Source organism: Schistocerca serialis, chromosome 1 (assembly GCF_023864345.2).
Source record: "Schistocerca serialis cubense isolate TAMUIC-IGC-003099 chromosome 1, iqSchSeri2.2, whole genome shotgun sequence".
NCBI lineage: Eukaryota > Metazoa > Arthropoda > Insecta > Orthoptera > Acrididae > Schistocerca > Schistocerca serialis.
In genome coordinates this window covers 985,551,609-985,575,382 of record NC_064638.1, presented here as the reverse complement: position 1 = coordinate 985,575,382, position 23,774 = coordinate 985,551,609, and the positions used below count along the sequence as shown (strand labels likewise).

The window sequence follows — 23,774 nt, the reverse complement described above, 5'->3', positions numbered from 1 at the left end:
CATGCGGCAGTTGTCGTTGGTGCCGACGTAAGCTACAGCTTGAAGACGACTGCACCTGCACGCTCGATAGCCACAAGATGTGGTGGCCCGGCAGACATACCGAGCGCGCATTGGTTTTCTTTCCAGCCCTGAACGCTATCTGCCTAAGGGATTCCTAAAGTTCGAGCTTCCGATAACTAGTAAACCTCTTTACCCGTGTACCAGCTCGGACTCTTCTGAAGGAGCGGTCATCTGTCCACTCGCAGGGTGAATGGGCGAGGCCAGAAGACCACTATTATTATTGGCCCGTCACTCATTCTGATGTGCTTGTGGATCCACTGCGTCGGAGACACCAGGAGGTACCTTGGCTGCAGAGCCCTTGGGCGAAACAAGAGACACAGTGGTGTTCCATGCGACGCGCCAGATTCTCCGCCACCGTTACACCTCGGGGCCGCCGCCTGAAGGTGATTAACGGTAGCCTAAAGCACCTTCAGCTGTTCGCAAACTGTGGCCAGCTCCTTCTGCACAAATCATGCACACATCCTACTCGTCGTAAAAAGAGTAACTAAAGAAGTAAAGCAGACAGAATGCCAGATAAGCAGCTTGCTTTCCTCTTAATGTGTCACCAATGGACGCTGATGGCTCAGTAAGCTACGTAGCTGGCTGTTGCGAAGAAATAAAAACTGCGCAACAGACTGCCGGAATTTACGCTTACAATATGTCAACTTACACCTCTTAGACGGAAACATGCACGAAATTTAATAAATATACTACAAATAAAAGCCAGGAAAAGATGAACACTTAACTTGCTGTTCAGTAGATCAGTATCAGTCGAGAGCTGCAGCCTCACTGACTAGTTTACTAAACGATCTGACGCTCGTCTTCAAAACAAAACAAATGAGCAACTGCTTCGCTACAAACTGAATGAACTTACACTTACAAAAATGCGAGATTAAACTTCGTAATACTACGAGAAAAAGACAAGAATAGATATACAGTTAACTTACTGCTCTGTAGACCTGTATCAGGCCAGAGCTGGAGCCTCACTCAAAAGGGGTGGTAAGTTTACGTACTTGTGAGAAAGGATGCCATCAAATGGATTAGATAATACCACAAGTAAATAAAGACTGATACACGGATGTGAATGGCTAACACTGAATAAAGGGGGGGGGGGGGGGGGTGAAGAAGAACAACTGGAAAAGAATGAAAGATAAATATTTACAGAAATTTTGCTGCTGTTGTTATTGTTGTTGTCTTCAGTCCAGAGACTGGTTTGATGCAGCTCTCCATGCTACTCATCCTGTGCAAGCTTCCTCATCTCCAAATAACTGCTACAACCTACATCCTTCTGAATCTACTTAGCGTATTCATCTCTAGGTCTCTCTCTACGATTTTTACCCTCCACCCTGCCCTCCAATAATAAATTGGTGATTCCTTGATGCCTCAGAACATGTCCTACCAACCTATCCGTTCTTCTAGTTAGGTTGTGCCACAAATTCCTCTTCTCCCCAATTCTATTCAGTACCTCCTCATTAGTTACGTGATCTACCCATGTAATCTTCAGCATTCTTCTGTAGCACCCCATTTCGAAAGTTTCTATTCTCTTCTTGTCTAAACTATGTATCGTCCATGTTTCACTTCCATACGTGGCTACACTCCATACAAATAGTTTCAGAAAAGATTACCCGACACTTAAATCTATACTGAGCGTTAACAAATTTTTCTTCTTCAGAAACGCTTTCCTTGCCATTGCCAGTCTACATTTTATGTCCTCTCTACTTCGACCATCATCAGTTATTTTCCTCCCCAAATGGCAAAACCCCTTTACTAATTTAAGTGTCTCATTTTCTAATCTCATTCTCTCAGCATCACCCGATTTAATTCGACTACATTCCATTATCCCCGTTTTGCTTTTGTTGGTGTTCATCTTATCTCCTTCTTCCAAGACAACGTCCATTCCGTTCTACTGCTCTTCCAAGTCCTTTGCTGTCTCTGACAGAATTACAATGTTATTTCCTTTCCATGGATTTTAATTCCTACTCCCAATTTTTCTTTTGTTTCCTTTACGGCTTGCTCAGTATACAGATTGAATAACAACGGGGATAGGCTACATCCCTTTCTCACTCCTTTCCCTTTCATGCCCACCGACTCTTATAACTGACATCTGGTTTCTGCGCAAACTGTAAATAGCCTTTCGCTCCCTGTATTGGACCCCTGCCATATTCAGAATTTGAATGAGGGTATTCCAGTCAACATTGTCAAAAGCCATTTTGGCATTGTCAAATGCCAGAAACGTAAGTTTACCTTTCCTTAAACTATTTTCTAAGATAAGTAGTAGGGTCAGTATTGCCCCATGTGTTCCTACATTTCTACGGAATCGAAACTGATCTTCTCCGAGGTCGGCTTCTACCAGATTTTCCATTCGTCTGTAAAGAATTCGTGTTAGTATTTTGCAGCCGTGATTTATTGAAGTGATAGTTCGGTAATTTTCACACCTGTCAACACCTGCTTTCTTTTGGATTGGAATTATTATATTCTTCTTGAAACCTGAGGGTATTTCGACTGTCTCATACATCTTGCTCACTAGATGGTAGAGTTTTGTCAGGGCTGGCTCTGCAAAGGCTATCAGCAGTTCTAATGCAATGTTGTCAACTCCCGGGATCTTGTTTCGACTTAGGTATTTCAGTGTCCTGTCGAATTCATCATGCAGTATCATATCTCTCATTTCACCCTCATCTACGTCCTCTTCCATTTTCATAATACTGCCCTCAAGTACATCATATTTGTATAGATCCTCTATATACTCATTCCACCTTTCTGCTTCCCGTTCTTTGCTTAGGACCGGTTTTCCATCTGAGTTCTTAACATTCATGAAAGTGGTTTTTCTCTCCAAACTTTAGGACCACAAAATAACATATATAACTGGACAAAGAGGAGGAAAGAAAATCTGTACAGAAACTTACGAACAGTTACAGAGACAACACAGAAAAGGAGTTTATAAGGTTTTACGGTCATATTTAAGGAACTTATGACAATAGGCTAACAAAAATATTTTAATTTCATTTCCAAAGCAAAAAACAGCACGAGATGATTGGAAGCGACCAGCAGGGATTTTAGAAAAGTTAACGACACAGAAGACACCATACAGCACAGGAAAAATTTCAGGTTACTGATCTTTAATGAAATATTTCCTACCCAACAACATAAATCACAACCTACAAAGGAAAAAAGGAAGCCTTGGTTTAACGTCCTGTAGACATCTTTGTCATTAGAGACGGAGTACAAGCTCGGACAGTCTGAAGGATGGGGAACCAAATCGGCCATGCCCTTTAAAAAGATCCGTCCCAGCTTTTGCCTGAAGCGATTTTGGGAAATTACGGAAAACCTAAATCTGTATCGCCGGACGCGGGATTCAACAGCTGACCTCCCGAATGTGAGTCCAGTGAACTGACAACTACGCCGCTTCCATCGGTCACCACTTTGGAGGGTGATGTCGAATGAAATGAATGTGTGCCATTGTTTACGTTCGCTGATGAGTAAGTGAAATATCGATACTGATACTGGTACATGGTACCAAACCTCTCGTTCTGAACGACGGATTTAATCTTGGTTACAAAGACCATATTTATAAAACAGAAAGCTCTACTAATGAATTATTTCACCACTGTGCACTTGTAAGGTACAGTCTCATCATAAACTCCTAGATACTGGAATAAAGAAAATGGCCATCGAAACTGACGTCACACAAAGTTGACGTCATACAAAGTTGACGTCATACAAAGTTGACGTCATACAAAGTTGACGTCATACAAAGCCATCAAGAAATTTTCAGTAACGTCCTCATAATGCATCTAGTTCCAACATTTCCGGAAACACAAGAGTGCTTTGTGTGACCACGTACCAGTCACGTTGCTGAAACTCTGCTGTCTTGACACCAGATTGGTCCGATAGCTCCTCCTCCGAAGTATGGAATATGGATGTAACTCCTCTATGCAGTCGAAGATTGTGGCGTTCGCAACAGATGAAATGGTTCAAATGGCTCTGAGCACTATAGAACTTAATATCTGAAGTAATCAGTCCCCTAGAACTTACAACTATTTAAACCTAACTAACCTCAGGACATCACATACATCCATGCCCGAGGCAGGATTCGAACCTGCGACCGTTGTGATCGCGCAGTTCCAGATTGAAGCGCCTACAACCGCTCTGTCACAGCTGCCGGCCGCAACAAATGAAACCCATAATATAAACCCATACATAGTATGTCATCACACACAGCTAGCGACTAATATCCCCTGTAAGGATAAATGATTTGAAATTCTTTTGTATGGGTGGCTTACAAGAGTATGGAACAATATCACAAGCAAACAGAAACGACAACATATTAAATCACTTTACTTCTCTGTTCACTACCAACACATGCACATTAGTTACTGTAGGAGCACAGACCCTACAAATTGTTCTTCACGATGACTTGAACCGCCATACTGAGAATGATCGAAGTAGAGTCCAAGATACATATAAAACATTCGATGGCATTACTTATGGACTACAGTGGATTCTGTGTTATTGTCCAAAGATAGCGGCAAAACACGATGTCTGCAACGCGCACCGATACCACAGACATTAACGATGTCTCAGTGCAGTCCGTAGTGACGAATGGATGAGCCTGAAGAAGACATTCCCTCTCTCTCAGCACAGCAGTGTCCTCTTCCAGAGGTCAATATGGAGCGCACCATCGAGCTGCTCTCTCCCCAGTTTGTGAACTCAGCTACAGCCGTCAACACCATAGCGTAAGACTAAAGATTTATTCAAGTCTGAGGTTGATATGTGCTGTTGTAAATGCTGAATGTTGCACTTCTGGAGAACAGATCATTAATTAATTCATGAAGAGATATTTTAATAGTGAATGACAGCTGTAATTATCAAGCACACCTATGGCAAAGGATTGTATCAGGTAAATCTTTTTTCGATTCATCTAATAGAGGGAACTAATATTTCGTATTGCCCCCAGGGGCTCAGCATTCATTTGCTGGGTACGGGCTTGGCGACCCCGGGGTTCCTGAGCTGGGGACTGGTAAGCGCCGCCAGTCCCCTGTCACAGTAAGCTCTGAGCATACTTCAGCGACCACCGTGCGGCGCGGCGGTGGAACGTTGTGTGTCTCAGGGAATGGGGATCTTGGCCTGACCGCCCGGGTCGCGAGGATGGAATACACCTCTATAAAAAAACCCTCAATCTCAAGGTGTGCTGCGCGCCGATGAGATGCATGGCTGTTGAGGTGGAACAGTCGTTAGCGGGCGACCTCTGGGGAGTCTGCCGCACCTCAGTTGTATAAGGCTTACCTAGGCACGCGGGGCTCTGTCTAGGTGGACTCCTAGTTCCCTAGCTGCTCGTGGGACCGAGATGGAACCCTCGAACTTTTCTTTTTCTCCTCCCAGCGGAAAGGGTGGGCCGCTGGTAGGTTCTAACACCCAATCTCACAAGAGGGCTCGTGTAGCCAGTCCTCCTGACTCAGGTAGTAGTAACAGAACGCATGCTGCTTCGCAGAATGTGTTTCTTGTAATTAAAAGAAAAGATGGAAGTTTCGAAAAAGTTTCGCCATTTTACATCCAGAAAGGCTTAGAAGGTATTGCTGGTACATTAAAATCTGTAAAGCGCTTGCGAAATGGCACCTTGTTGGTTGAAACATCTAGCTTCCAGCAAGTCCAGAACCTTCAGAAGACACAATTTCTTGGGGAGTTTGCGATTGAGACTGAATTTCACAACACCTTGAACTACAGCAAGGGTGTTGTGACTTGCCGAGATCTCGTTGATATTCCCCTAGACGAACTGAAGGCTGAATGGTCCCGGGAAGGAATTGTCGACGTGCAACACGTTATGAAACGGGTGGATGGTGCTCTCCTGAAATCTGACTCGTTCATCCTTACGTTTAACAGCACCAAATGGCCCGAGCATGTGAAGGCAGGTTTCCTACGTCTCAGTGTACGGCCTTATTACCCCAACCCCATGCGGTGTTTTAAATGCCAACGCTTTGGACACACTACTCTCGGCTGTAAAGGGGAAGCCACTTGCGGGAACTGTGGTAAAGCCGCCCATGAGGGAGTTAGTTGCTCCTCTCCTCCCAAGTGTGTCAACTGCTCCGGGGATCACCCTGTGTGGAGTAGGGAATGTAGAGTTTTCCTTGAGGAACGGAAGATCCAGGAACTTAAAACCACCAAACGCATCCCATACGGTGAGGCAAAGAAAATTTACAATTCCCTGCAGCCGCCCACGTTCGCTGCTTCCTTTTCTTCCGTTCTGAAACAGCCAGTCTTGAAAACTGATGCCGCTACACAAACGGAGGTTGCTACTGTCAGCACTAGCACCTGCGTTTGTCAATGTACGTGTGCTGCTGCTGTTCCTGTGAAGCCTGCTGCTCCTCCCCGGCCTTCTGACCAGGCCGTGGTAGCTGACGTCATGGAACTTCCTGCCCCTTCCCAGGTCCAGTCTTGTGCAATGCCCAGCGCTGCTACACCCCCTACTGCTTCTGAGGTTTTGGCTCCACTGCCACCTCCGGCCAGAAAATCGAAGCCCAAACCAAAGGTGAAGACTCGACCGCTAAAGGAGACTGAAGTTCTACAGTCTGCTGATGTTGATGTCATTCTTTCTGACGTCTCTCTCGACTCCTCTTCAGAGGCGATGGAGGTTGATGTCAGACTGGGGCAATCGTCTCGCCCCAAAACTGAGCCTCCACCTGTTGTGGGCTCTCCTCCCCGACAGAAAGTGAGACTGAAGGTCCTCCCACCCTGATCGATGGCTCCCATTATACAGTGGAACATGAATGGATTCCGGGCACATGTGGAGGAACTGCACCTCCTAGCACGGCAACGCCCCCTGTGCTGGTGTTTACAGGAAACACATCTAAAACCATCTGATGCTCCTCTACTCAGGGGCTGTACGTTGTATCGCAAAGATGACCTGACTGGAGACAGAGCCAAAGGCGGAGTCGCCGTGTTTGTCAATAATGACCACCACTCCTCTGCTCTCCCCCTGGCTACTGACCTGCAAGCAGTTGCAGTTGCAATTCATTCCCGTCGAAGGCTTACTGTTTGCTCCCTTTATTTACCCCCTCTGGATGCAGTGACCTTAGACGCTCTCACAGATCTTATCGACCAACTCCCCCGCCCCTTTCTCCTCCTGGGAGACTTCAATGCCCATCATGTCCTGTGGGGCTCCACTTCTCTTTGCACTCGAGGTCGAATTTTGGAGAGCCTCCTAACATCTCAAGTGTTGTGCATCCTCAACACAGGTACTCCAACTCATTTCTCTGCCGCTACTGGGTCATTCTCAGCCATTGACCTATCTTTCTGCTCTCCCGCCCTCACCGACTCTGTTCACTGGGAGGTCATTGACGACCTTCATTCCAGCGATCACTTCCTCATCCTCATTCATCTCCTGGATGGTGTATTGCTGGAGCAGAGGCCGCCATCGTGGATGGTTGGCAGGGCTAACTGGCCTCTGTTCACTCGATTGGCTGTCTTTGAACGCCACAACAGCGTACAGGAATGGGTGGATCACATCACACTTGTGATCCATCATGCTGCTGACCTGTCCATGCCTAAGTCTTCTGGCCCTTCTAAGCGGCGCCTTGTACCTTGGTGGACGGATGAGTGCCGTTCAGCCATTCGGGACAGGCGTGCGGCTCTTCGCCGATTTAAATGCCGCCCAACAGCAGTCAATCTTACCGCCTTTCGCATCGCGAGAGCCAGGGCACGCCGTGTCATTAAAGAGAGCAAGAAAAGGTCATGGCAGGAGTTCCTGGACTCCATCAACCGTTCCACTTGTTCCACAAAAGTATGGGAAGCCATCCGGAGGATTTCCGGTAAACGCAGCCGTCTACCAATAGCTGCAGTCCTGAACCAGGGATGCCTCCAAACAACACCCAGAGCCATTGCTCAGACGCTGGCAGAGCATTTTGCACAAAGTACTGCCACTGCAACCCAGGATCTAGCATTTCGTCGCTACCGTGCGACTGTCGAATGAGCGAAGTTGGACTTTCGGTCGAACAGTTCTGAGGCCAACAACTCCCCTTTCTCCATGTGGGAACTTGAATCGGCACTTACTGCGACTTCTGACACCGCACCAGGTTACGACCGCATCCGGTACTCCATGCTTCGCCATCTGCCAGCGGCGTCAAAGGAAATCCTCCTCGAATGTTTTAATCTCATATGGCGGACAGGAGTGTTCCCCACCTCGTGGAGGGAGGCAATCCTCATCCCTCTCCTCAAACCAGGAAAGGACCGCACATGTCCCAGTAGTTATCGTAGTATAGCCTTGACAAGCTGTGTCGGAAAGACCCTGGAACGGATGGTTAACCGTCGTCTGGTCTGGCTGCTGGAGACCAGGCAGCTCCTTAGCCGCTTTCAGTGTGGATTCCGAAAATTTCGGTCCACAGTCGACAACCTGACACTTCTCGAGGCGGCTATTCAGCAGGCTTTCCTCCGTCAGCATCACTGTATCGGTATCTTCTTTGATATCAGTAAGGCATATGATACTACTTGGAGACACTGTATTCTTGCACAACTGCATCAATGGGGCTTTCGTGGCCGCCTCCCCATTTTCATTCGGTCTTTCCTGTCTCAGCGGTTTTTTCGGACCCGCGTTAGTAACACACTGTCTGATCGCTTTGAGCAGGAGAACGGTGTCCCCCAGGGCAGTGTTTTAAGCGTTACCCTCTTTGCCATAGCCATCAACAGTATAACGTCTACAGTGAGGAGTCCAGTACAGTGCTCCTTGTTTGTGGACGACTTTGCTGTTTTCTGTTCCTCCCCCAGTGTTGCAACCGTGAGCCGTCAGTTGCAGCTAACAGTGCGGCGGTTAGAGGAGTGGGCTGCCAAGACAGGTTTTCGGTTTTCTGCCGATAAGTGTGTTTGTGTTCATTTTAATCGTTCTCGTCGTCTTTTTACTTTGCCTGCCTTGCATATGGGGGATGCTGTCCTACATTTTAGAGACACAGTGCGGTTTCTGGGACTAATTTTTGACTCCAGGTTGTCATGGCTGCCACACCTACGTGACTTGAAAGCCAGATCCCTGAAGGCACTGAACATCCTCAAGTGCCTCAGCCACAGGTCTTGGGGAGCGGACAGGGCGCGTCTCCTTCAGTTTTATCGGGCTTTTGTGCGTTCACGGCTGGACTATGGGTGCACAGTATATGGGTCAGCGAGGCCGTCTTATTTGCGGATCCTTGACGCTGTCCACCATGCTGGGATTCGACTGGCCACGGGTGCTTATCGAACCAGTCCCATACCCAGTCTCTGTGCTGAGGCTGGCGAACCGCCACTTACCATCCGGCGGCAGCTCCTTCTGGTGCGCCAGGCTTGTAAGTTTCTTGCGGCTCCCAGCTCGCCTGCTCACCACCTTGTTGCCCATCCACCTCTGGACCGCCTTTTTTCCCACCGTCGCCGGGCTACGTTGCCATTTGGGATCCGTGTGCAACGTGTTCTAGAGTCGCTCGGTGTGGAGTCTGTACAACCCCAAATCCAGGGTTTTGACCGCCTGCCACCCTGGTTACTGAAGAGGCCCAGAGTGATTTTAGATTTATTGCAGTACACGAGAGGTTGCACTCCTGCCACGGTTTTTCATTCAGCGTTTTCTGCTGTTTTATCTGAGCACCACGACTATGTAGCGGTTTTTACGGATGGGTCGAAACAAGGGGATTCCGTTGGTTGCTCAGTTGTTTTCCCGGATCGTGTCCTTAAGGTCCGGCTGCCTCAGACTTTTACGGTCTTTGATGCAGAATTGTCTGCGATCTTGCGGGCGCTGGAGCAGATGAGACATCCTTCCTCTCCTAAATTTCTTGTCTGTTCCGATTCCCTCAGTGCCCTTCAATCATTGCACCATTTGTATCCGGCAGTTAAAGTAGTCCAGACCATCCAGGATGCCCTCCTCCGACTACAGCGACTGGGGAAGGTTGTAGCTTTCTGCTGGGTTCCAGGGCATGTTGGCATTGCTGGGAATGAAAGGGCAGATCTCGCAGCCAAGGAGGCGTGTCTTGCTCCACACGTATCTCAGTGTGCTGTCCCCGTGCACGCACTCACCTCCCTGTTGAGCTCCCGAGTCATGTGTCGGTGGGAGGACGAGTGGCTGGAAGTGACTGACAATAAGCTCCGTCTAGTCAAGCCCACAACGCGTGTGTGGTGTACTTCCTTTCAGCCCCATCGACGGGACGAGGTTCTCCTCACTCGGCTTCGAATAGGCCACAGCCCTATGACGCATGGCTTCCTGCTCCGGCGAGAGGACCCTCCAATGTGTGGTGCTTGCGGCGTCCAGGTCACTGTGCGCCACGTTTTATTGGATTGCATTTTATTTTATGACCAGCGGGCCGCGGTTGACTTGCCAGCCGACCTGCCAACTCTTTTAGGCAACACTCGGACGAATGTGCTTAAAGTTTTAAAGTTCTGTGCCCTGTCAAATGTTTTTACAAAGATTTTAGGGAGGGGATTTTAAGTTGTTTCCTGTGTGACAAGCTCGACCATATTTTATGTAAGTGGCCAGCCACTGACGATTTCCTGTGTCATTCTTGTTGCTATGTTATCCCTTACCTTAGGTTTTACTTTCTTAGGTCGTATTTTCCCTCTATTCCTGCTTTCTTTGAGTGTGTTTTTCAGTTTTATTAGGTCTCTCCAAATTCGTTCCTTTTCCTGTGTGTCAGGGCGCTGATGACCTCGATGTTGAGCGCCCATAAACCCCAACACACACACACACACACACAATATTTCGTATTGTAGTTCTATGAACCCTTTCCCAGAACAATGGAAGAACCCACAGTTATGGCCTGAGAATTGTAGTTTCCTCTGGTTATAACAGATTTAGGTCAGCTGTCATAGATGTTGAAGAGGAACGTCGATACAGTGGCAGTATCACGTTTTTAAAGTGTTCCTCATACCGTTATTTCACGATCAGTCAGTGGAGGGGCTGCACATTGTCTTATTAGAGATGATGACTGCTTACAAACAAATGCATACGCGTCACGGATAATTTGTTCGTGCATCTTTCACGCGTCATGGAGTTGGCTGGGGGTGGTTCTGCAGTGATTATGTGGGATATTCTTCTTAACATGACTTGACACCAATGAATTACATTACTGTGAACATGGACCAGGGTGTTTCATAATCTTTCTCTGTGACCCGGTGTTGCCGTTTCTTCCACTTCAAGAACAGTATGCTGTGGAATATTCCAGACTTCAGGTTGACAACATCCGTCATCACAGAGCTGCAAGCATACGTTTCTTGTCTGACGAACACCGAGGCATCGTATAGATTTCTATTGGCTTTGCTAAATTACCCGATCTTAAGACGATAATACGGGTGAAATTCAACAATCAGCACCTCTGCCTTTAACTGGATATGGCGTATCTGAAAGCATCTGAGGACTTAACATTGAGACTGTTATGAAGATTTCAGGTGGTACTACATGGCATTAGTGTGATGTAGTTTTTAATGAGCTTTTATAAGAGTACTAAACGTGCTACTGAATCTGCACTGCAGGTTTCCCTTTTTGGGAAAGATTGAACGTCCCTGTAGCAACCGGACGTGTTAGCCCAACATACACTCTAAGACAAAGCAAAACGACACTCCACGAAGGAATTCAAATGGTTCAAATGGCTCTGAGCACTATGGGACTTAACATCTGAGGTCATCAGTGCCCTTGAACTTAGAACTACTTAAACTTAAGTGACCTAAGGACATCACAAACATCCATGTCCGAGGCAGTATTCGAACCTGCGACCGCAGCGGTCACGCGGTTCCAGACTGAAGCCCCTACAACCGCTCTGCTACAGCGGCCGGCTAAGGAATTATCCGAATGAGACGGATATCGGTAGATGTGATGTACGTGTTCACACATATAAATGATCACAATTTCACAGAAAATGGAATGATTTATTCAAAAGAAAAGGCTTCATAAATATGAGCAAGTTAATAACGCACTGGTCCACCTCTGGCCCTTACGAAAGCAGTTATTCGGCTTGGTATTGACTGATAATTGTTATACGTCCTCCTGAGAGATATCGTGCCAAATACTGTCCAATAGGTGCGTTAGACCGTCAGAATCCCGAGCTGCTTGGAGAGCCCTACCCATAATGCTCCAAACGTTCTCAAATGGGGAGACTTCTAGAGAACTAGCTGGCGTAGGTAGGGTCTGGCAAGCACGAAGACAAGCTGTAGAAACTCTCGTCAATTATGTGCGACCGCGCGACTGCTACGGTCGCAGGTTCGAATCCTGCCTCGGGCATGGATGTTTGTGATGTCCTTAGGTTAGTTAGGTTTAAGTAGTTCTAAGTTCTAGGGGACTGATGACCACAGATGTTAAGTCCCATAGTGCTCAGAGCCATTTGAATTATGTGCGAGCATTATCTTGCTAGACTGTAAACCCAGGATGGTTTGCCATGAAGAGTAAGAAAATGGGGTGTAGAGCATCATCAACGTGCCTGTTTGCTGTGAGAGTGCTGCAGATGGTAACCAAATGGGTCCTGCTATGAGGTGAAACGGCACCCCAGACCATCTGGTTTTTGGGGCCGTTTGGCAGGCGACATTCAGGGTCGTATCCACATTCGTCCAAGGCGTCTTCACTGGTCATCGGGGCTCACTCCGAAGTAGCACTCATCGCTGAAAGTTGTACTCCAGTCAATGAGGTTCCAGGCCAGAAACGCGTCTTCAGGCGCCCCAGACAGTGGTGGGACACCAATCTGACTGCCGCCCTCCGAACGCGACAAGAAGGAGTGATTGTCTAGGGTGTCATTTCTTTTCGTAGCACCACTTTGACTGTCATCCGCGGCATGCTTACAGCGCAGCGGTATGTCCCGACAAGCTACGCATCGCTTTTTGCCCTTACAGAAAGCCATTCAAGTCTCACATTTACACAAGAAAATCCCCGGCCGCACATGGCAGGCGTCTCTACTGCATATCTTCGTGATTGCCAAACTGTACGTTGACCAGCAAGGTCGCTGGATTTGTCCCCACTCGAGAACGTCTGGAGCACTGTGGGCAGGGCCCTCCAAGCAGCTCGGGATTTCGAAGATACAAAGAACCATATGGAAATATTCTGGCATCATATCCCTCAGGAGGACATCCAACAACTCTGACAATCAATGCCAAGCCGAATAACTGATTGCAAAAGGGCCAAAGAGGGTCAAAATGTTATTGACTTGGTCAGTTTGTGAAGCTATTTCTCTTAAATAAATCATCCGATTTTTCTAAGAGATTATTCAGTTTGTTGTCTGTACTGTACGTCACATCTACCGATTTTCGTCACATTGAGATAATTCCACGCGGAGCGTAGCCTTGTCTTTTTTGTTTTAGAGTGTATTCTACACGAAGTTCATCTAATGGCCAAATCTTTCGCTTCAGACACGTCCACAGGACGTACGAAGTATCGTGCACTAGCAGGAGGCCTGACAGGTGCCTCTTGTGACGTATTTCTTGTCGCTGGAAGCGAACAATGGCGGGAGGCGGTGTGTCGCGTCGTTCCTCGATGCGCAGCAGCCAGACAATGAGAGCAGCGGGCTGCAACGCTCTGCGCGGTACCCACCGGCGGGAGCGTGACGTTGACGCCAGGGGTGGTGCTGGGTCTGGTTGTGAGGCTGGAGGGCAGGCCGCAGTCGCGGCCACGGCTCCGCATGCCGCCCGAGCGCCTATTCTGCAACAAGAAGTGACGCACAAATCAGAGGAGCACACCAATATCTCAGCACCGTTTACACAGAATAAACCTAACCTGAAACAGTGTCTTCGATGAGTAGCGACTAGCTTAGAAGGTTTGCCTTGCGTCGTGTTGTGAAGTCAGTATTCATACGTGTTTCACACACACTGATTTCGAAGGAAAATCAAAACATAAGTGTAGCCAACAATCGTCTCAATATGACTGAAGGATATGAAATGGAGGAGCAAATTGATTCATAATTCGAAAGCAATGTACGCTGGCAAAGCTGTGGGACTGTATCCTCATGATCTCGTGTTATATCCAAATGTAGACATTTCAGTGTTGCATGCTGTGTACCTGAATCTTGATCCTGACTGTGTTGACTGCTTGTGTAGGGGATTGTTGTGTTTGTATTGTTAGGATGGGTGGGAAATGAAAGTATGAAATGGAATTAAGTCGGGTTCTACGTATGCTTTTCCCCTCAAGTGTGGCCAAGGTGCCCGTCGAGACCAAAGGATCGCCGCTATGTCAGATAGTGTTGCTCCGTCACACTCTGCGGAGGGGTTTGCCATTTCACCCATGATAAATACAGAGTAAATTTCGTGAAATAAAAATTAATCCCACGTCCCGCCCGAAATACAATAGATCACCTTAACTCTAATTAAGTGGAAGTTGGCATGGAGCAGATAATATCTAAAAAGTTGTGGCCTAAACACGTGTAAGACGTGTATATTTCTGTTGTCTATTGTCAAACCACAATTTATCAAAGATGTTTATATTTTATTAATAGGATTAAGTAGGAATAAGTAATATTTGTCATGTTGGAAATAATTGTGGTAGCAGTGAATGTCTGCACCAAAATATAGTTGGCAAGAGAGACCGCAAATTGATATAATTTTAAAAAGGGCGGGAGAGACCGCGTATGGATACATTTTAAGAAAAGAGCGGGAAAGACCACGCATTGATACATTTTGTAATGATAGCAGGGATTTTCTGCACCAGAAAGCATTGTTGGCGGAAGAGACCGCACTTCAGCGTTCGTAGGGAGTCAGTAGTAAGCGAGATGTGAAGCGAGTTGGTAACAGGTCTGAAGCGAGAGGTTGAGAGGAGCAGTGTGCCTGCCAGCCACCAGTTATGATTTAAAAGAGATTATAAACGGACGTACAGAGACATCAGCTAATTATTATCATAAGAGGAACTAATATTATTTAATTATTTTCTTTGCAAATCTCAGGACTACTGAATGTACCTTTGTGCAATGCTAGTTGTAAGATTATTGTAGAAAGTAAGTCCCATTTGAACGTTTGTAAAATCATTTCATTACCAGCAGTAAATATTTGAAGAAACGTTTTCAGAATGTAACTAATCTTTGCCAGCAATGTTGCATTACTGATTATAATCCATCCCAAAAACCATCAACGTAAAACTTTGCAAAAATTTTATTGTTGACAAGAAAAAGTGCAACTATGAACTACGTAACTTCAGTCAAGTTAATTAAAGAATAACGTCAGCTTTGCTATTAAAGAATAACGTCAGCTTTGGTAATAAATACAGCCACTTATTATGACAGCCCACCAGCAGTTAATAGAGTATAATAAACCAGAGTAAGTATATTCATGTCGCAGTTAGATGTAGCAGTCAGATGGCGATCCAGTAACAGAAAAAAAGTTAAGGAACAGTTTTTGGTTATTGCAGATAACGACTGAGGGCCAGGACGACGACACATTCTATGTTTCGTCGAAATAATCAGAAAATCACTTTTAATAAGCAGCAATTAAATTTGTATGCGAAGATTAAGAAAGATAATAAGTTTCAAAGGGAAGATTTCATTTGTTATTATTAAGCAAGAGATAGAAATCCTAAGGGAAGGTTTCATAGGTTATTGTAGAATGGAAGGTTGCGTAGCAATTGAGATATAGAGGAGACGGTTAATGCGTAATAACAAAAGATATATAGAGGACAGGGGAAGGTTTCACACGTAATGATCTTAGTCACTTACATAATCCATCATTAGCCAATCGCTGTTTGGATTTAAAAGAGTCGCTCTACTGTGGCAGGTATACATACATCATCTAAGTACATAACAAAACCTTTAAAAGACAAACTTTCACCAAGTGAGATCTTCTATGACATACCGAAGGCATCTGATTGTGTCGATCACGATATTCTAAGTTACTGGTAAATATTTGGGGCTGTAAGGCCGTGGTACATTAAAACGGAACACATAGTTAAGCACTTTCCTGATTTAGTTTTTATTCAAAAAACAGAATGCCGAAAGAGGGTCACAACATAAACTGTGCCGGGAGAAATTACATTGGGTGCTTGAAGACGATACAAGCATTGTTTTCAAGCTAAGCAATGAATCATCAACATGTTCTTGTCAAAGTTACTGACTGGTTTAGCACCGATAGGCTAGCTTCAAGCTTTGGAAAAATACACGTCTCCCCAGTTCTCTGCTACAAAAAATATCCCAGCTCCTATTAAACTTCTGTACTAACAGATTCCGCTATGAATACAGACCTAGCCGAGTTGGGATGGCGTACATACAGTAGTGTGCAACTGCAACAGAGGGGTTGTGGTGGGGCCAGACAAATATGTGGTTCCTGGAGAAGGGCAACAGTCTTTTCAGTAGTTGCAGGGTCATGCTGTACTCGTATTGCGTTTCCCACTTTATGATTAAGACAGTCTCCAATCGGATCTCCGGGTTGGGCCTATCGAGGAGGATGTCGTCATCAGGAAAAACAGAAATGGCATTCAATAGGTCGGACCATGGAATGTTAGATTACTTAATCAGTTAAGTAGGCTTGAAAATTTGCTATGAGAAATGAATAGGTTGAAGTTAGATATAATGGAGATTAGTGAAGTTCTCGGGTAAAATGAACAGTACTTTTCGCCAGATGAATGGCATAATCATAGCCAAGATTGACATGAAACCAATATCCACGACAGTAGTACAAGTTTATATGCCAAGTAGATAAGCAGGTTATAAAGCTTTTGAAAGAATGTAAGACGAGATAAAAGATTTTATTCAAGTAGTTGAGGGGGAGGGAAACATAATTGTGATGAGGGACTGGAACTAGGTAGTAGGAAGAGAAATAGAACGAAAAATATAAGGAGAAAATGAACTGGGGCAAAGGAATCGAAGAGAAAGCTGCCTGGTAGAACTGCACAGAGCACTATTAAATCATCGCTAACACTTGGCTTACGAATCACGAAAAAAGATTGTACATGTGGAAGGGATCTGGAGGCACTAGAGAGTTTCCGATTGATTATGTAATAGTAAGACAGAGATTTCGCAACAATATTTTTAACAGTACGACAATTCCTGGTAAGATGCGTATTCTGGCCATAATTTGTTGGTTGCGAATTGTAGATTGCAAGAGATGAAATGGTAAAAATGTATGAAATTTTATAAAAATGATCTGGATAATTTGAAATAACCAGACGTTGTTAAGAGATTCAGAGGGAGCATTAGGCAACGATTGACTGAAACAGGGGAAATAAATTCACAACAAGAGAGAGAGGAAGATATCACAGTGTATACTGAATTTAATTGATGGAAGAAGAATACGTAAAAATGCAGATTAAGCAAGCGAAAGGGAATACAGACGTCTAAAAATAAATTCACGGATACTATAAAATACCTAACTACGAATGTCTAGAGGACAAACGCAAGTACGTTACGAAGAAGCATGTACAATTAGGGGAAAGACAGATACTGCCGACAGCTAAATTAAAGTAGCTTTAGAAGTAAAGAGAAGCAGCTGCATGACTATTAACACCTCAGATGAAAAACCAGTACTAAGAAAAGAAGGATAGCTGAAACGTTGAAAGCATATATAGAGAGGCTGTGGAAAGGAATGGTCCTGCAACACTGTATAAAGGGAAGAGAAAATAGATGAAGGGCAGATGGTAAATATGATACAGCGAGCAGAATTTGACAGAGCACTGAAAGACTTAAGTCAAAATAAGGCCAGCCAATCATGACAAAACTATTCTAACAAGTAAGCAACATGACCGAGACAGAGGAAATACCCTCAGACTGCAAGGATAATGTCATGATTTCAATTCCAAAGGAACCAGTGCAGGTGTTTATACACTAAAGAGCCAAAGAAACTGATACATATGTCTAATATTGTGTAAGGCCCCCACGAGCACGCAGAAATGCCGCAAAAGGACGTGACATTGACTCGACTAATGCCTCAAGAAGTGCTGGAGGGAACTGACACCATGAATACTGTAGGACTGTCCATAAATCCATAAGAGTAGGTGAGGGTAGAGATCTCTTGTGACAGCAGTTGCAAGCCATATCAGATAACACTCAATAATGTTCATGTCTGGAAAGTTAAGGGGCCAGTGGAAGTATAAAAATTCACAAGACTGTTCCTAGTGCCACTCTATCGTAATTCTGGACGTGTGGGGTGTCGCATTATCCTGCTGAAATTGCCCAAGACCGTTGGAATGCACAATGGACATGAATGGATGAGGTGATCAGACAAGATGCTTACGTACGTGTCACCTGTCAGAGTCGTATCTAGAGGTATCAGGCGTCCCATATCACTCCAACTGCACACGCCCCACACCATTACAGAGCCTCCATCAGCTAGAAGTCCTCTGCTGACATGCAGCGACCATATAGTCATGAGGTTGTCTCCATACCCGTACACGTCCGTCCACTCGGTACAGTTTGAAGCGACACTCGTCCGACCAGGCAACATATTTCCAGTCATCAACAGTCCAATGCCAGTGTTGACGGGCCCTGGCGAGGCGTAAAGATTTGCGTCGTGCCGTCAGCAAGGGTACATGAGTGGGCCTTCGGCTCCGATACCTCATATCGATGATGTTACGCTGAATGGCTCGCACGCTGACACTTATTCATGGCCCAGCATTGAAATCTGCAGCAATTTGCGGAAGGGTTGCACTTCTGTAAGTTTGAATGATTCTCTTCAGTCATCGTGGGTCCCATTCTTGCTGGATCTTTTCCCAGCCGCATCAATGTCGGAGATTTGATGTTTTATCGGCTTCCTGATATTCACAGGTACGCTCATGAAATGGTCGTACGAGATAATCTCCACTTTATCGCCGGCCGAGGTGGCCGAGCGGTTCTAGGCGCTGGTCCGGCACCGGGCGTCCGCCACGGTCGCAGGTTGGAATCCTGCCTCGGGCATGGATGTGTGTGATGTCCTTAGGTTAGTTTAACTAGTTCTAAGTTCTAGGGGACTCATGACCTCAGAAGTTAAGTTCCATAGTGCTCAGAGCCATTTGAACCATTTTTGGACCCACTTTACCGCTTCTTCGAAGATGCTGCGTCCCATCGCTCGTGTGTCGACTATAATACCCCGATGAAACTCCCATAAACCTTGATTACCTGCCATTGTAGCAGCAGTAACCGATCTAACAACTGTGCCCGACACTTGTCTTACATACGCGTTGCCGACCGCAGCGCCGTCTTCTGTCTGTTCATATATCTCTGTATTTGAATACGCATACCTATTCCAGTTTATTTGGTGCTTCTGTGTATTACCGAATTATCAGTTCACTAGGTCATGGTTGTAAAATACTAATTTCGGAAAGAGTGGGAAAAACACTGGTAGGAGCATAGTACGGAGAAGATCACTTTGTCGGTCGCTGTGGTCGAGTGGTTGTAGGCGCTTCAGTCCGCAACCGCGCTGCTGCTACGGTCGCAGGTTCGAATCTTGCCTCGGGCATGGATATGCGTGATGTCCTTAGGTTAGTTAGGTTTAAGTAGTTCTAAGTTCTAGGGGACTGACCACCTCAGATGTTAAGTCCCATAGTTCTTAGAACCATTAATGACGATGGCATCCTCTTGGGTGGAATATTCTTGACAAAAAATTGTCCTCCATTGGGATCTCCGGACAGGAACTACTCAGGAGGACGTCGTTATCACAGTAAGCAGATTCAGAGTGACGCAGGTTGCAGTAGTTACTTGGAGATGAAGAGGTTTGAACAGGATAGAGTAGCATGGAGGGCCACATGAAACCAGAGTTTGAACTGAAGACAACAACAACAACAATTGAAACAGGAGGGCAGTTATAAGAGTCGAAGCAGTGGTTTGCAAGACAGTGAGACACAGCTGTACCTTATCCCCGGTGTTATTCAATCAGTAATCTGAACAAGCGGTAAAGGAAATAACTTTGAAGTTTGCCCATGACACTGAAATGCTGTCAGAGACAGCAAAATGTTCGAAGATCAGCTGAACGGAATGGACAATGTCGTAAGCGGAAGGTATAAAATGAACGTTAACAAAAGAAAGATAAGGGTAATGGAGCGTATTCGCATTAAACCATGCGATGCTCAGGGAATCAGATGAAGAAAAGTGGCACTAAAAATAATAGATTATGCCCACAGTAATGACGATATAATACGTAGTCTTGAAATGGCAAGAAAAGCGTTTCTGAAGAAGGGAATTAGTTAATATTTAACATAAATTTAAGTGTTATAAGTTATTTTCTGAATGTATTTGTCTGAAATGTAGCCATGTACGGAAGTGAAACGTCGGCGGTTAACATTTGAGACAAGAAGAGAATAGAACCTTTTAAAATCTGGTGCCACAGAAGAATGCTGCAGAATAGATGGTTGGATCGCGAAGGTTAGTTTAGCCTTAGCACTGCCTTCTGCTTTATCATTTTGCTTGGCACAAGAATGCCTAATTTGGCTAGCGACCGGATTTAATATGTAATGTCACAAATTGCTTTTGTGCTGGGAGGACGTCTCTAACAGGCCAATCGTTTAATCTGCTCTAGTGTTTCGGAAACGATTCCCAGTTTGATCGTTCTGTTTCCATTTGGTTATTTCACGGTCACAACTTTCAAAAATTCCTCGCAGAGGTATAGCGTTAGCATTGACTATCGTTTAATGTGGTCGGTGGTACCGTTACAAGCTGTTATACAAACAATGATCTGACAATCCACTCCTTTTCACAATCGTCAGTCATCAGCAAAAGCACCCTGTGAGTGCGTTAGCTTCACTAGAAGTGGACACTTATTCTATGGGATTACATATGCAGGGTGGTCCATTGATCGTGACCAAGCCAAACAGATGGTAACAGGTAGGTTTTTTAAATTAAAATACGGAACGTAGGTACCTTTGAACATTTACTTTCGGTTGTTCCAATGTGATACATGTACCTTTGTGAACCTATCATTTCTGAGAACGCATGCTGTTAAAGCGTGATTACCTGTAAATACCACATTAATGCAATTAACGCTCAAAACGATGTCCGTCAACCTCAATGCATTTGGCAATACATGTAACGATATTCCTCTCGACAGCGAGTACTTCGCCTTCCATAATGTTCGCACATGCACTGACAATGCGCTGACGCATGTTGTCAGGCGTTGTCGGTGGATCACGATAGTAAATATCCTTCAACTTGCCCCACAGAAATAAATCGGGGAAGTCAGATCCAGTGAACGTGCGGGGCATGGTATGGTGCTACGACGACCAATCCACCTGTCATGAAATATGCTGCTCAATACCGCTTCAACCGCACGCGAGCTATGTGCCGGACATCCATCATGTTGGAAGTGCATAGCCATTCTGCCATGCAGTGAAACATCTTGTAGTAACATCGGTAGAGTATTACGTAGGAAATCAGCATATATTGCACCATTTAGATTACCGGCGATAAAATGGGGGCCAATTACCTTTCCTCCCATAATGCCGCAGCATACATTAACACGCCAAGGTCGCTGATGTTCCACTTGTTGCAGCCATCGTGGATTTTCCGTTGCCCAAGAGTGCATATTATGCCGAATAACGTTACGGCTGTTAGTGAATGACGCTTCGTCGCTAAATGGAACGCGTGCAAAAAATCTGTCATCGTCCTGTAAATTCTCTTGTGCCCAGTGGCAAAACTGTACACGACGTTCAAAGTCGTCGCCATGCAATTCCTGATGCATATAAATATGGTACGGGTGCAATCAATGTTGATGTAGCATCTCAACACCGACGTTTTTGAGATTCCCGATTCTCGCGCAATTTGTCTGTTACTGATATGCGGATTAGGCGCAAAAGCAGCTAAAACACCTACTTGGGCATCATCATTTGTTGCAGGTCGTGGTTGACGTTTCACATGTGGCTGAAGACTTCCTGTTTCCTTAAATAACGTAACTATCCGGCGAACGGTCCGGACACTTGGATGATGTCGTCCAGGATACCGAGCAGCATTCATAGCACACGCCCTTTGGGAATTTTGGTCACAATAGCCATACATCAACACGATATCGACCTTTACTGCAATTGGTAAACGGTCGATTTTAACACAGGCAAATACCGTCCACACTGGCGGAATGTTACGTGATACCACGTACTTATACGTTTGTGACTATCACAGCGCCATCTATCACAAAGCGAAAAAAGTCGTCCAATTAAAACATTCACATTTTTTTACGTACTATACGAATACGTAATAAAAATGGGGGTTCTTATTTTAGAAAAACGCAGTTGATATCCGTTTGACCTATAGCAGCGCCATCTAGCGGGCCAACCTTAGCGCCATCTGGTTTCCCCCCTTCAAGCTAGACGAGTTCCGTTGTTTGTAGTTTTTTCGTTTGATTCTTATTTCGTGAGATATTTGACTCGGTCACTATCATTGGACCACCCTGTATTGTGGCATGACAATTTCTGGACAGTTGTCAAGATAACGCATTACGTTGTGTTTAGCAGAAATAACACTGAACATAACGATATCAAATTTAAATAAAAGGTTCTCTACAAGAATTTTCTTGCTTCTAGACAGTGAAGTTGGCCAATATTACTGCGTGGATGCCTTCCTCCTCAATGAAACCTTCCTCCAACCCCACAACACCGTCCACACTTCGCCCTACCTCCTCCACCGCTCCGATAATCCCCTCCCGATTGCGCGTGGCGGAGTTGCCATTGGTCACCACCGCCAGATCCCCATTCGGCTCCAACCTCTCCTTCCCGACCCCACCGAACACCTGATACTTAGTCTCTTCTTCCCCGGCCTTACCGTTACCTGCGCCACCATCTATGTCCGCCCTAACGCCCCTATTCCCTTCGACTACCTCTCCCACATTGACCGTACCTTCTCCTCCTACGTGATCGCCGCCGACCTCAACATCCATAGTCGTTCCGCGCCCAGTTACGGCGGTGGCATCGGTTCCTCTCCTCCCTTCAAGGCGACCTCATCCCCATCCCCCAGCACACATGTCCCGAATCCAACTCCACTCCCGATGTTATCCTTTCCTCCCCCAACCTCATTGGTCGCAAAACGGTGGATGTCCTGGAGCCTATTGGTAGCGACCATCTCCCTGTCCTCCTTACCGTTTCAGGCGGTCGTCGTCCCCGCCCTGACCCTCGTAATGACCCTCCCCCTAAGTACATCCATGACTATTCCCGTACCAACTGGAATGCCTACCGGGATACCCTTTCCACCCAGGTTGATCGCCACCCCTTCACCTACCATCACCCTGACGATGTAACCCATGCCGCCTCCTTTCTCCAGCAGACCTTGTCTGAGGCCGTGGGGGCCCACGTCCCTACTGTCGCCGTCCACCCCCACCGTCCTACCTTACCCCCACTGGCCGTCCTCCTCCTCCGTGAATCCCGCCGTCTCTGCCGTGCCTTCCTCCGCACGCGTGACCCGGACACACTACGACGCCACCGGCAACTCCAGCGACACATTCGTAATTTGCTCGCGGCTAAGAAACGCCGGGACTGGCGACAGACATGCACCTGTTTAAATGCTACCCTACCTATCAACTCGTCCAAGTTCTGGTCAGCCTTCCGTCGCCTTACCGAAACTAAACCCTCCCCCTACTATCCTCTTCTCCATGAAGATCACCCCTTCCCTGAATCCCTTAGTAAGGCCAATCACTTTGCCTCTTACCTCTCCGATGTCTTTTCCATCCCCGATCATCCCCAGTTCGATTACTCCCTCGTCCCGGATGTCCGCGATCGAACTGACACCTCTGTCTCTCCCCTCGCACCTGGTTTTCTCGTACTTGGACAACATTGCACACACGGAACTCAATGCCCCTATCACTACACAGGATCTCATTGCTACACTCCGCACAAAATGCAACACCACTCATGGTCACGATCGTGTCACCTACCATCACCTTCGTGAAGCTCC

At 46.0% G+C, this 23,774-nt stretch overlaps 1 protein-coding gene across 1 annotated transcript in view; it reads right to left on the bottom strand.

Annotated features, from left to right (window-relative positions):
- The window catches only part of LOC126412947 (discoidin domain-containing receptor 2-like), an 813,081-nt gene that overhangs the window by 518,932 nt on the left and 270,375 nt on the right, over window positions 1–23,774 (bottom strand). Inside the window, exon 2 of the mRNA XM_050082842.1 lies at window positions 13,547–13,654. The gene's annotated coding sequence lies outside the window, so the exon portion shown is untranslated. The remainder of the gene's footprint in view (window positions 1–13,546; window positions 13,655–23,774) is intronic.